A 13,617-nucleotide genomic window follows, 5' to 3' on the forward strand; every position below is an offset into this window, starting at 1 on the left:
AGAGGCCCTTCTCTCACCTCCTCTTCTTCGAGCAGAAGAGCATCTGAGCAGGTGTAGAGTGGGGCTCTGGAGGGAAAGAGGGAGAAATGGGTTCTGAGGGAGGGTGGGGGGGCGGGGAGAGGCCCAGCAGATGACTCCAGTCACCCAAGACATGTAGGATATTCTGGCCTGTGTGCCCTGGGCCTCTGGTAAGAGGGCACACCGCTCTGCTGGGCTGCCTGGCCTCCCCATCATTCCTGTCCCCAGACATGGGGTGTGGGTCTTCCCCCTCTTTCCCCACATGTACTGTAAGGCTCTTTCCAGCTTGATGCCTGTAGGATCGGATGCTGTCTCTGTCAGGGAACATCTGTGCTGAGGAGAGACACTGGAAATGGAATCCAACTGAGCAGGACAGGGACGAGAGGAGCAAAAGAAAGAGAAAGACAAGATAAAAGTGGAGGAGGAGGGAGGCAGCCACATCTCTCCCAGAGCGAGATCACGTTTACGACCATTTCCCCAAAACAACAGAAGAGCGAGCTGGAGAGTTGTGAAGTGATAAAAGCCATCCTGGCCCATCTTTTTCTCGTAAGAGACAACTTTGTCACTCTTGAAAATGAACTACAGAAAAGGACTGAGTTTGATTCCTGTGCAAAGTTAAAGAAGAGGATGCAGAGCAGAATAACCCTGTTACAAGCAATGAAGGTGTACGAGAAACGTTCAGAAGACAAACTGTAGCTTTCTACTTTAAAGCAAGCTAAAAGAAATTGATGAAATAATAAAAGCAATGAAAGCACAAACCAAAGTTATAAAAATTCAGAAAATGACTTAACAAAAGGAAATTTTGAAAAGGAAGGGACAAAACAGTACAAATTAGAGATAGAAAACATATTTTTGGAAGCTTAAAGTCTAGAAGAAACTCAAGAGTAAAAAATTACTATGAATAATGATTTAAGAGAAAATTTGCAAAGAAGAAAAATCTTTAAATAAATATAAGAAGAGATAAAAAGGTTCAGGGGAAGGTGATAGATATCAAAGATAAGCAAGAATGATTCAACATATGTACAACAGGAAGCCCCATTGCAGAAAGCCAACACAATGGAGCAAATACTAAAACTGCAACTCAAGTAAATTTTTATGAAACAAAGAAGATATGAAACTACATATTGAGTGGACACATCTTCAAAATAGAAAAATCAACCCAGAATTGAAACAAAAAAAATTCCTGGGCATCCAGAAGAAAAGATCAAGTCACTTATAAAGAAAGAAAAAAATAATAATATTGCCATTCAATTTTTGATGCAGTTCTTTATACCAGAAAACAACAAAATAATATAGTTAGATAGTCAAGGAAAGAAAATTTGAGCACAAATTTTATATTAGTCTGAACTTACCTTTAAGTTCAAAAGGCCACAAATTTATAAATATGTAAGAAAATATAGTTATCTTTATTCCTTTTTGAGGAATCTACTGTAGAATGGGCTTATACAACCAACATGATTAAAGGAATCATAGACATAAAGATTGATGATGAGCATTAAACATATATTCATTCACCTGTGGAACTAAGACTTTATTTTGATAGTTATATAAGGCAGATAGAGTAGTATGTAATGGATAGATTTTCTAACAGTGTGAATACAGTTCAACTATAAAAAAATAAGGGGTCTAGAGAGAATATATACACACTGATTATAAAATAAACACTAATTGCTTATTAACTCAGTATTAACTGAGAGTCAAAAAAAAGAACTCAAATACTGGTGGAAAGAAAGGGGATGGGGAAAATGACTATTAAATAATTTCACTATTGCTCATAGTAGAAAACCAATAGACAGCCCTGGCCGGTTTGGCTCAGCGGTTAGAGCGTCGGCCTGCGGTCCTGAGAGACCGGGGTTCGGTTCCCGCTAAGGGCGCGTACCTCGGTTGCAGTTTGTCCCCGGCCCTGGTCGGTCATGCGGGTGGCAGCCACTCGATGTGTTCCTTTCACATCCATGTTTCTCTCTCTCTCTCTGTTCCTCTCTCTCCCTCCCACTCTACCTGAACAAAAAAATGGAAAAATGTCCTCAGGTGAGGATAAAAAAAATAAAAATAAAAATAAAAAATAATAATTTCACTATTGCTCATAGTAGAAAACCAATAGACAGCCCTGGCCGGTTTGGCTCAGCAGTTAGAGCGTCGGCCTGCGGTCCTGAGAGACCCGGGTTCGGTTCCCGCTAAGGGCATGTACCTCGGTTGCAGTTTGTCCCCGGCCCTGGTCGGTTGTGCGGGTGGCAGCCACTCGATGTGTCCCTTTCTCTCTCTCTCTCTGTTCCTCTCCCCCCCCGCCCCCCACTCTACCTGAACAAAAAATGGAAAATTGTCCTCGGGTGAGGATAAAAAAAAAAAAAAAGAAAATCAATAGACAATAGTCAAAAAAGAGGGGATTAATAGTATTGCATAAAGATAATAATATAAAGGTAAACATTAGACCAATAACACAAACCTTTCTAAATTGCAAAATTTGTACTCTTCCAAAGAGAGAGCAGATAAACCATATAATGACTATATATAAAACCTGGAGAGTATTATTCTAAGCAAAACAAGCCAATCAGAGAAAGACAAATATCATATGATCTCACGTATTGGTGGAATATAATGAACAAAACAAGCTGATGAACAAAATAGACTCAGAGACATAGAACTAGGGTACAACTGACAAACCTCAGAAGAGGGGGAAGGGGTGGGGGGAGGGAAGAGATAAAACACAGAACTTATATGCATGTATGCATAACCATGGACATAGACAACAATGCTGGGGACAGGGTTGGGGTGGGGATCGAGAGGAGGGTGTCAATGAGGTAAAAGGAGAAACATCTGTAACAAAATAAATTAATAGCCCTGGCCGGTTTGGCTCAGCGGTTAGAGCATCGGCCTGCGGTCCAGAGAGACCCAGGTTTGGTTCCCACTAAGGGCATGTACCTTGGTTGCAGTTTGTCCCTGGCCCTGGTTGGGTCGTGCAGGTGGCAGTCACTCGATGTGTCCCTTTCACGTCGATATTTCTCTCTCTCCCTCCCACTCTAGCTGAACAAAAATAGAAAAATGTCCTCAGGTGAGGATTAAAAAATTAATTAATTAATTAATAAAAAATGTTTAAAAAGAAAACTAAAATGAAACACTAAAAAAGGCAATATTTAAACATATATACTAAAATAATATGTAAGAACTGAGTTCAAATATATTAATCATGATAAATGTAATCAAAAGATTTTCAGGTTAAATAACAAAGTAAATTAACAATATGTTGCATATTAGACAAACCAAAAAGATTCAAATGGTTAAAAATAAAAGGGTGGACAATGATGTATCAGGCACATGCAAATTAAAGGAAGGCAGGGGTCTCAATCTTGATATCTGACAAGGTAGAATTAAGACCTAAAGGCATTTTTTGTTGCTGTTTCGGAAAAGACATTGATGACTGAGCTATTAGAGACAGCAGGCTGGCGGGGCAGGGCAGGGCAGGGCAGGGCACGGTGGGAGGAGCCTGGTGGTCATGTTCAAGGGCCTCAGCTCCATCTCTCTCTCCTCCAAAGTCGGATTCTGAGTTCCTCCTCGAGGCCTTCTTTGCTAGGCCCACCTTTCACTGCGGGTAGTGGAAGCTGCCTGCAGATTTACCATTTACCTTGAATAGGTGTTGGCAGTTCTGCAGAGGAGGGGAGACGGTGAGAGGTGTGCAGTCGCTGCGTTACAGAGGCAGGGGGAGCTTCTGGATGTCCTGGAGTTCAGCCTGGAAAGCGTGAGATCTGCTGTGCCTCATGGGGGAGGAGGCCAGAGAGGTTAGAGGCAGTTGCAGACTGGTGTCTGGTTGGCTGCAAACTCCTACTGCAGAGCTGGGGTGAAGGCTCTGCCCACCACCTGTGCCCCCATCACAACGAACTTGGCATGGTGGCTGCTCTGCCTCAGGGGTGTGGGCTCTGGTTTCCTGTTCCCGTGGCCTGGCTCAAGGACCCCCAAAAATATTTTTTAAAAAAAAAGACAACTAAAGATACTTTATAAGGCTGAAGTCTTTATAAATATTTAATTGTTATTAATATTTATGTACCAAATGAAACTGTAACAACTTGTTTTTTGTTTTGTTGTTGTTGTTAATCATCACCTGAGGATATTTTTCATTGATTTTTTTTTTAGATAGATTGGAAGGGAGGGAGAGAGAAGAGGGAGAGAGAGAAAAACATCGATGTGAGAGAGACACATTGATTGGTTGTCTCCCGAACAACCCTGACTGGGGCTGGGATCGAACCTGCAACCCAGGACGTGCCCTTGACTGAGAATCAAGCCGTTTGGTGATCAGGCTGATACTCTAATCGCTGAGCCAAAATGACCAGGGTGACATAGTAACAACTTTCATAAAGAAAAAAATAGAAGAAATGTAAGGAGAAAGAAAAGAACACCCTAATAGTAGAAAACTCTAACATAATTTGCTCAATTCCAAACAGATCATATTGGGAGGAAATCAGTAAAAATATAGAAGATTTATGCAACATAACGATCAAGTAGATTTTATAAATGTCTCTTAACTCCAATAATGGAAAATACACCTTTTCCACTTTATATGAAATATTCACAAAGACTGAGCCCATCCTTAAGCAACAAAAAGGTCTATAAATTCTAAAGAACTATGTTCTGATCAAAATGCTATAAATTAATTATCAAATCAGACCACCTACTTGGAAATTTTAAAACCCACTGTTAAACCAACTCTTGGGTCAAATGAAATTGTAAAATTTCTTGAAAATAATGATTAGCAGTAAACAGAAGAAAAATATATCCATATATCAATAAAAATGAAAAATAAAATAAATGAAGTAACCAAGTTTAAAAAGCAGAAAAAGAATAAGAAATAAACCAGAAAAAAAAAACAGAAAAAATTAATAAGGATGAAAGCAAAAATAAGAAAAACTTTTTCTTTAAAAAAAAAAATCAATGAAACAAACTGCTAACCTAATTAGTAAAAACGGAAGCAAACAAACACACAACATTAATGTCAAAGGGAAAAACCATCAAAACAGGAAATTTAAAAAACTCATTAAGAGGCTTCTTTGCACAACCCTATGCAAAAACATTTGAAAATTTTGATGAAATTAATATGTTTCTAGAAAAATACAATTTACCAAAGTGACTCCAACAGGGAGGTATAAAAAGCCTACAATATCATCTTCTGTGATAGATAGTTACATAGAGAAAGTGATCAAAATAAATTTCAGTGATGTCTCTGGACACCTTGAGAAGACCCTTCTCCTCAAAAGTAATTTATCAGGACTATCATAACAAGTTAAAAAAGTAAAGTTGATGATATTACATTTATACTCCAAGAAACATTTTATTTTGATGGATGAACTCAGCCTGGAATGAGCATGAGCCAGGACAAGAATTATCCACACTCTGGTAAGCAGCAAAATTTATAAGGACCTCAGAAAGTGCAAAACAGCCCACTTGTCAATTGGCCCAGCTTTCGTAAGCCCTTCTTGTAAACTCAGCACACACCCCTCCCAGCTCCCTCCTACCGGGATGCCCCAGGATTCCTCCATGGTTCTTCGGGTGTGTGTCATTTTTTGCTGTACCAGGCTCAGTAAACTTACCTTTGTCTTTGATTACAGAAGTGTACCTGGTCATCTTTGACTGGTGGGCACTCACAGAAGTCATTGCATGAATCCCTTAAACTGTGGGATGCTTGTAGTCAAATCTCTGAGTAATGTCCCATTCCAGGAATTAGAGTCTAGTAACAACAACAAAAATCCAATCTATGCGAAAGAGATCTAAATGCACCACACCTCCAGAACAGTCTTGCTTCTCTTACTTTCTTCACTTGTCCATTGTTTGGAGGCATCTCCTTGTTAACCCAGTCTCAACACCATTTGACTCCTCTCCTGTCTCCTCTCTTTTTCCTTCATTTATGTGGATCAAGTTAGTTCTCTCCCAGCATTAAAGACTCTTCCCTCGGAGCAGGTGGGGAATGAGGCTTTGGTTTTAGAGCTCTTTGGGGCTGGGGAAGGGGAAAGTGACCAAACTCCCACATTAGTAGCTCTCTGTACTCTATGATGGAATTTGATGGTGTAGGAGGTTACTTTCCAATGACTCATCCCAACAGCCACTCAACAATCGAGAAGAGGTGCTGGCAATTGTGATTCTTCCCTTTGCAGAGTTGAGGGAAAAAAGCTCAGAAAGGCTCCAGTCAGAGCCTCTTATTCCCAGCAGGCCCTCCATCTAATGCTCTGTGAACTCATGGCCTGCATTTACTTCAGTAATGGTTACAACACACTGCCTCCCCTGTGCCAGACTAAGGCTAGGTGCTTCATGCCGGCACTTCTCAAACTGGGACATGCACACCAATCACCTGGGAATCTTGTTAAAATGCACCACTCAGCTGACTCAGTAGGTCTGATGGGCCTGAGAGTCTGCATTTCTAACAAGTTCTCTGTTGATGCTGATGCTGCAGTCCACAGACCACTTTGAGTAGCAATGCTTCATAAGCACCGAGCCTTGATTTAGCCTCACAATAAACCCACGTGACAGTGTTTCTCAATCCTGACTGCACCTGGTGGTGTTGGGGTGTTAAATCCTCTAATCCTCATTCTAACCAGGTCAGTATCCCTGGGGGTGAGACCCAGGTGGCGCTAATACAGGCTAAAACTGAGAACTGCTATATGCACTAGGTAAGATTATCCTCACTTTACAGTTGAAGAAACTAAAGCTTGGAGAGAGTAGTTACTTTATCTTAAATTCTATACAGTCAGCGAAGGAGATAGGATTTGAACCCAGGGCCGTCTGTCTCTTAACCATGGCTCCCTATGGCCTCCCACGGAGATGACTCCAGCTTGCAATCTATTATTGGTGTTAACTGAGGAAAGAAGACCCACACACCTTAAACCATCAGAAAATAGCCAGAGCCCACAGATGCCTCAGCACTAAGACTCTCAGGATGATTTATGACCCTTTAGCACTAGGAGGGTGGAAAGCTCTCCCTGGGGCTGAAGGTAACTACTGCTCCCTCTGACCTAGGATATGCCATGAAACTATGCACCACTGGCTCCCTGGTTCTCCAATAACTGCTAGTCGGTCAGAGTGTTTTCTTTCCCATTGAGGTTTTAAGTGTAAGAGAAAGCCAGGTGCATTAAATCAGTGTAATTAGCTCTGAAATGCTTGTGATTGAAGAAGTGGATTCCCAGAGAGACAGAGAGAGACAGAGGGACTCTCCAGGGCTTTATCAAACTGGAATTGTAAAGCCCGAGGCTGGACAGCAGCCACATGTCTGCCCCTTTCTGATAGGAAGCAAAGGGTTCCCTGAGGGACAGATTGTATGGGCAATGGCTGGGCTTTTTCTCCCAACCAGGAATTCATTAATGAGGGCTTAGCTTTAAAAGCAGATAACAAGCTAATCAAAAGGGGAAGGGAGACCCTGAAGATCATGCTGCCTAATGAGTAATGCTGGGGAGAGCAGGTGAGAAGGTAGAAGAATTGGAGTGATGAGTATCTTCAATGCCATGGTGCTGCCTTACTACTAGCTTTGAACTAGAATCAATAAAGAAACCCCAGGATAAGAGTACACAGTTTAAGGTCGGTAATGGCACAACTCCCTTATGCCAGCCACCTCTCTCAATCTCCTTGCCCCCTCACCGTCTCATCATTCCAGAGACTGAGGCTCTGCCCGCAAGAACACCACCTGGCCCAAGGCCAAACCAGCTGGCTGAGCAGGACGGGGAGAAGAAGGATCTGTGAGAGACGCCTCCTCTGGCCCACATGCGAGCCGAGAGAGAGCACAAAAATGCATTTTTACACTCAAGAATCACACTTTCCCTTTATGCTTGAAAACGGGTATTTGGGGTATTATAAAATGAAATTTTGTCCTGTGTTTGGCTTCATAAGCTACGCAGATTTAGAAACAAACAGTGGATATAACCATGTCCGGTTTTCTTTCTCTCCCGTGTGAAATCCTGCTGCTTTCTGATGTCCAAGTAGCGGCTCAAACATTCCCTTTGCTCAGTACATCTCCAGGCCTTTGCTTCTGTTCAAAGGGGAAGGAGGCCTGAAAGATGTGTCCCAAATAGCATCTTTGTCGCTCTTCCCTGGTTGTGACTCTCCTGAGGGTAACAGAGTTTGGAACCAGTTTGAATATTGATATGTCATCAAGTTGATCACCTACCTGGCCTCGCTATTCCCAGGAGTCCAACTGTGATGGACACAGTTTCTTCTGGCAGTTCCTCTCTCTTCCCTCTTTCATCTCTTTTCATCCTTCCCAGAGATTCAAACTCTTCCTTCCAGCATGAAGAACCATTAAGTTCCCACCCCAACTTGGGTCTCACTAATTCTGCAGCTTCTGGTGGCCTCTGATGTGAACTGGAGGCACCTGGTCTCTGCCAGGCACAGAAACTCAAAGTCTCTTAGTGGAAGGAGAGGTTACGAGGTGTGTGACACCTCCATTCCTGGAAACCTTTCCCTCCCCTCCCCGCCCCCCCAAACTCAGCTATAGCTGACATTGCTAGAGGCAGTTTCCTGTTGGAAACCTTCCACAGAGTAGTTACCGCTCTCCTCCCCAATTACATTACAAAGTCCTCTCTCAGTAGCTTGGTAAGGAAATGCTCTATGCAAAATCACTCCTTCCTGATGTATAGATATTTCCCCTGGCTGGGAGAATCTGTAGCGAATAAGATGGACAAGGAGGTGTTCTCACTAAATATAAAATGTCTGTCATGTTATACAGCCACTGCGTTGCTCCCTCGTGTCTAGACCAGCGTTCCTAGCCTGGCTACCCCACTGCAGTCACCTGGGGAGCTTGTAGGAATCCTAGTGCCAAGGCTGTACCCCAGAACTTTTGCATCTGAGTGTTTGCGATGGGGCCAAGGAATCAGCAGTTTTTTGATGACAATAGTTTTTAGAATCTTTTGGGAGGCTTTAAAAAACACGAATGCCTGGGCCCACCCCCAGAGGTTCCGGTTAATGGGCCTGGGATGCAGCCTGGGCTCAGGGGACTTAAAAAATTCTCCAAGTGAATCTTAATACACACAGCCAAGGTTAGAAACCAATGCTCTAACCTTTTCTTCTTCCAAATTTTCCAGCCTAGGGGACAGTTTGCCAGTGACCCAAACAAAACAAAATACTGGTGATCTACTGGTTGATCTATTCACACTACTCTCTTTTCACAATAATTTGCACCTCCAGTCTACAGGTGATATGAGTTGTTGGGCAGAAAGCCTGCAGTTTATGACTTTATTATACTAGCAACCCATCTCCTTGAGCTCCAGCCTCCTGCTCTGAGACACAATAAAACCATGAACAACAAATAAGAACAACCTGGGTACCTGAGTCACTCTTATTAGACTTTCACTTTTAATTGAGTTCTAATAACTAGGTTGCTAGAGAAACTCAGATAATGCAGCCTGTCTGGACTTCCACAAAAGAACCCTGAAACTCCTGAAGATGCTTATCTAAAAAAATCTATCTTGTTTTTGGGATCACATGAGTTGCTAATGGGACCGTAGCCTAAAGACAAGAAATTAGAGGTTCCTACGCTTTTTTTTTTTTAATCTTCACCCGAGGACATTTTTGCACTTATCTTCAGATAGAGTTGAAGGGAGAGAGGAAGGAAGAGAGAGAGAGAGAGAAGCATAGATGCAAGAGAGACACATAGACTGGCTGCCACCCACACGACCCCAACCGGGGCCAGGGACAAACTGCAACCGAGGTTCATGCCCTTAGTGGGAACCAAACCTGGGTCTCTGGTCCGCGGGCCAACACTCTAATCACTGAGCCAAACCATCCAGGGTGAGGTTCCTAAGCTTAATACATGGACTCACTTTACTGCCTCCATATCCAGGGAAAGATGAAGGTATGTTAAAAATTGTAAGGAAAATTTCTTACAAATCATCTTAAAATGTTTAACTAGGTAACTTATTGGAAATAGAAAGTGAAATGACAGATCCATTCTAGTCCTAAGATTCTCTGTGTCTGCGTAACATTTGTTCTAATCATATCTATGGTGGGAGAAAATATATTTAAGGAAAGCATTAGATTTAGGAAGTTTATATAGTTAATCTAGTGAGACACGTAAATAATACGATATATTCAAGTAGGCATGTTAGAAAAATGTATTGAGAAGTTGGAGTATGAATTTATTTCAAGTAATATATAGGCAGAGTCAATAATAGAGGATCTTTTAAATTTGAAGTGGTGGATTAGATCTCAAATTGCTGATTTCTATATTCTGTCATTTGCTCAGGCAATTCTGACTAGGTGTCCTCATCACTTTGTCATTATTATTTAAAATATATTTATTGACTAATGAAACAAGATATTGACTTAGGAGTAAGCAAGAAGGATAAGGCATGGTTTCTGCCTTAATACCTTCCTTGACTAAGAATCATTTCAAAAAATGATGTGGCTAACAGGTCTGCCTATGTATTGTGGTCGAAAGGATTTGGAAGCTCATGTTAAAATGGATCACATGGCTTCCTTTTCTTCACTAACCTTGACTACTCTTGTGTGATTGTGTTAATTAAGTGGGTTAAAAAGCAAGCAGTGGGAAATAGGACTGAGTTACAAAAGCAAGGAGAATCCTGAGGGATTAATTACATCTCCTGCATAATCACCAATTGACTCTAAACCTAAAAGAAGGGAATCCCATATGCCCAACCTTCTTTAAATATGACATCAATTCACTTGGGGAACAGACCTCTTTAGATGTCTACATGGTGGATCAAGCCAATTAGAATGTAAGGTTTAAGACTTCCCCAGAGCTCTCTCCAAATTGGCTTATTGCAAATTGCCTAGCAGGAAAGAGGTGGGCTTCAGCTTCTGTGACTGTCCCACATTCTAGCACTCCCACGATGTAGGACACACATGTCAGCCTTTGCAAGATTCTACCACTGTGTGGATCAACAATTAACATAGTCTTAAATTGGGTCTAAACCAAACTCTATGATGCCAGGACCATGGCTCCTTTGTTCACAGCCGAATCCCACACCTCCTGGCATAGTAGGCTCAATATGACCTATTGGTGTCCAGTAGACACCATTTCTTACTCTCTTGGCCATCCATTACTCTCTAGGAAGGATCAGCATTGCTTGTGATGTTTGGAGTCAATAGTACTCCAGTGAGGGAAAGGATACTCAGATGATGGTATTGACTTTGTCCCTAAATAGCTTCATGGCCTTAGTCAAGCTATCTGAACTCTCTGTGCTCAACTTTCTCCTCTGGACACTTGTGCATGTCTTCTCCTTTCTGTCTACCTTACAAAGGTATTTTGGTAATCAAGTGAATTAAAAAAATATGAAAGTATTCAATTACATTTATCTTTGTACCCATGGAGTCTTATTCATGGCAGGTCCTCGTAATATTTTTAACAATGAATAAAGTGATCTCAAAATCCCTGTCTTAAGCTCTTTCAGTACTAGGTTTATAGTTTTTCCTTAGAATCAGATTTAGGGTGAGAGGAACCAAAGTCCATAGACATCCTCAAATTACAGTTCTTAAAGTACCAGATCTACTCAATGATCTAATTATAGATGCCTATTCACTGACACTCTCCACCTGCCAGTATCTCAACACATAGAACATCTCTATTTCTCTGCTTTTGCCAAGGCCCTTCCTGCTCTTCCCAGCGTAACTGAATTCTACATGTCCCATAAGCATCTTCTTTTAAGCCATCCCCAAAGGTGGTCTCCCCCTCCTCAGAATGTCGATGTTGCTTTATATAATTATTACTTCAGTGTGTAAATGCCTTTTTCACCCAATTATACTATAGGCTCCATTAAGATGAAGAACACATCCTACCCTTCTTTGGAGCCTGCCTATTGAGAATCATATACTCACATATGTGGAAATTATCAAATTCCCTGTTTCCAGTGAACCTTAGTTGGCATATTTAGATAATCATAAGATATCCAAGACAGTTTTGCATAGATACTTTTGCAGATAAAAAGAAATGATAAACTGTATGTGTAATCCCCAAAGTGAATCTCAAGGTAGGGGAACCAGTTAACTTGTGCCAGCAAAAATCAGTCAAGCAATCAGTGCAGTTGAACAACCATGCTTTTTAATGTACCCAAGGGTATTGATGTGGTCCTCCAAACAGTTGTCCAGCACATTGAATGTCAAGGGGAGACTTACTGAGAACCCTGATTAGAGCTGTCCCCAGTTGTGGTGCTGAAAGGTTACTTTGAACTTGCACTAACCAGAGATTCTGGAAACACTGGAGCCTAAATAATGAATAAGAACAGCTTTTGAGAAGCTTATTTTTTATTATTGAAAGTATTACAGATTTCCCCCCTTTTCTCCATTGACCCCCCTCCTCCCCGCTCCCACCCCCTCCTGCTTTCCCCAAACTAATGTCTGTGGCAATTGGTTGTGCATATATATATGCATGTAAGTTCTTTACTTTCTCTCTTCCAACCCCCAGCCCCCCTCCAAGAAGGTTCTTTTTGGGTTGTCCTTCAGGCCTCTCAAACTTTACCTTCCAAAACAAAATTCTTTTTTTTCTAGACATCTTGTTCTCTCTCTTATATTTCTTTTTCTTTTTTTCATTTTTTTTTTTTTATCCTCACCAGAGGACATTTTTTCATTTTTTGTTCAGGTAGAGTGGGAGGGAGAGAGAGGAACAGAGAGAGAGAGAAACATCGATGTGAAAGGAACACATTGAGTGGCTGCCACCCGCACAACCGACCAGGGCAGGGGACAAACTGCAACCGAGGTACATGCCCTTAGCGGGAACCGAACCTGGGTCTCTCAGGACCGCAGGCCGACGCTCTAACTGCTGAGCCAAACCGGCCAGGGCTCTCTTATATTTCTAAGTCCTGGTAGCCCTGCTTCATAAATAGCTTTTAAAACCACCTTTTACTGCCCTGGCCAGTTTGGCTCAGTGGTTGAGCATTGGCCTGCGGACCAGGGAGTCCCGGGTTCAGTTCCTGCTAGGGTCACGTACCACAATAAAAATGAATAAATAAATAAAACCACCTTCTACTTTCCAGTCCCACTAACCACTGCAATAAGTTCCTAACTGGTTTCTCTCAAATATCTTGCTACTCAATGGCTGCCATTAACAACTCCCATCCTCAATACCTGTAGAATTTAATTCAAAGTCATTAGAGTGGGATCAGGTACAGCAAGGTACTCCAGAACTCTGACAGTTAAATTATAAATATCAACCTGTAATAGATGAGAATAACATATATGAAAAGCTCCTTAAAGATAAAAAGTAGCTCTAGGACCAGAAACAGCAAGAGTAAACAAAACCTGTTTATATGAGCCAGACCAAACCGAGGAAGAGTGTCCATGTTTAAAGGTCTATGAAGAAAATATGTTATTCACTAGGGTAAAGAGTTACCACCTGCAGATGCTAGAAAGATGAGTTTGTGGCAATGTTGGCTCGAGCATTGCTCAGCATGCCTGTCTATTTGTCTCCGGTGCATATCTGTTGGGTAAATAGGATGTTCTGGTTATTCTCAGTTGACTTCTCTACCCAGCTGTGGCCTTGGGAAGCTGGTTGGAATGGATCCATGAGTTTCTTTGCCCTCTGGCTATGCATTGGGGTTAGTTAATAGAGAACATAGGAGATCAGAGGGAGAAAGAAGTGATGTTGGATTAGTGACCCCTCCAGCTCCACCCCATGCT

This window comes from Molossus molossus, unplaced genomic scaffold (genome assembly GCF_014108415.1).
Source record: "Molossus molossus isolate mMolMol1 unplaced genomic scaffold, mMolMol1.p scaffold_m16_p_6, whole genome shotgun sequence".
Classification (NCBI taxonomy): domain Eukaryota; kingdom Metazoa; phylum Chordata; class Mammalia; order Chiroptera; family Molossidae; genus Molossus; species Molossus molossus.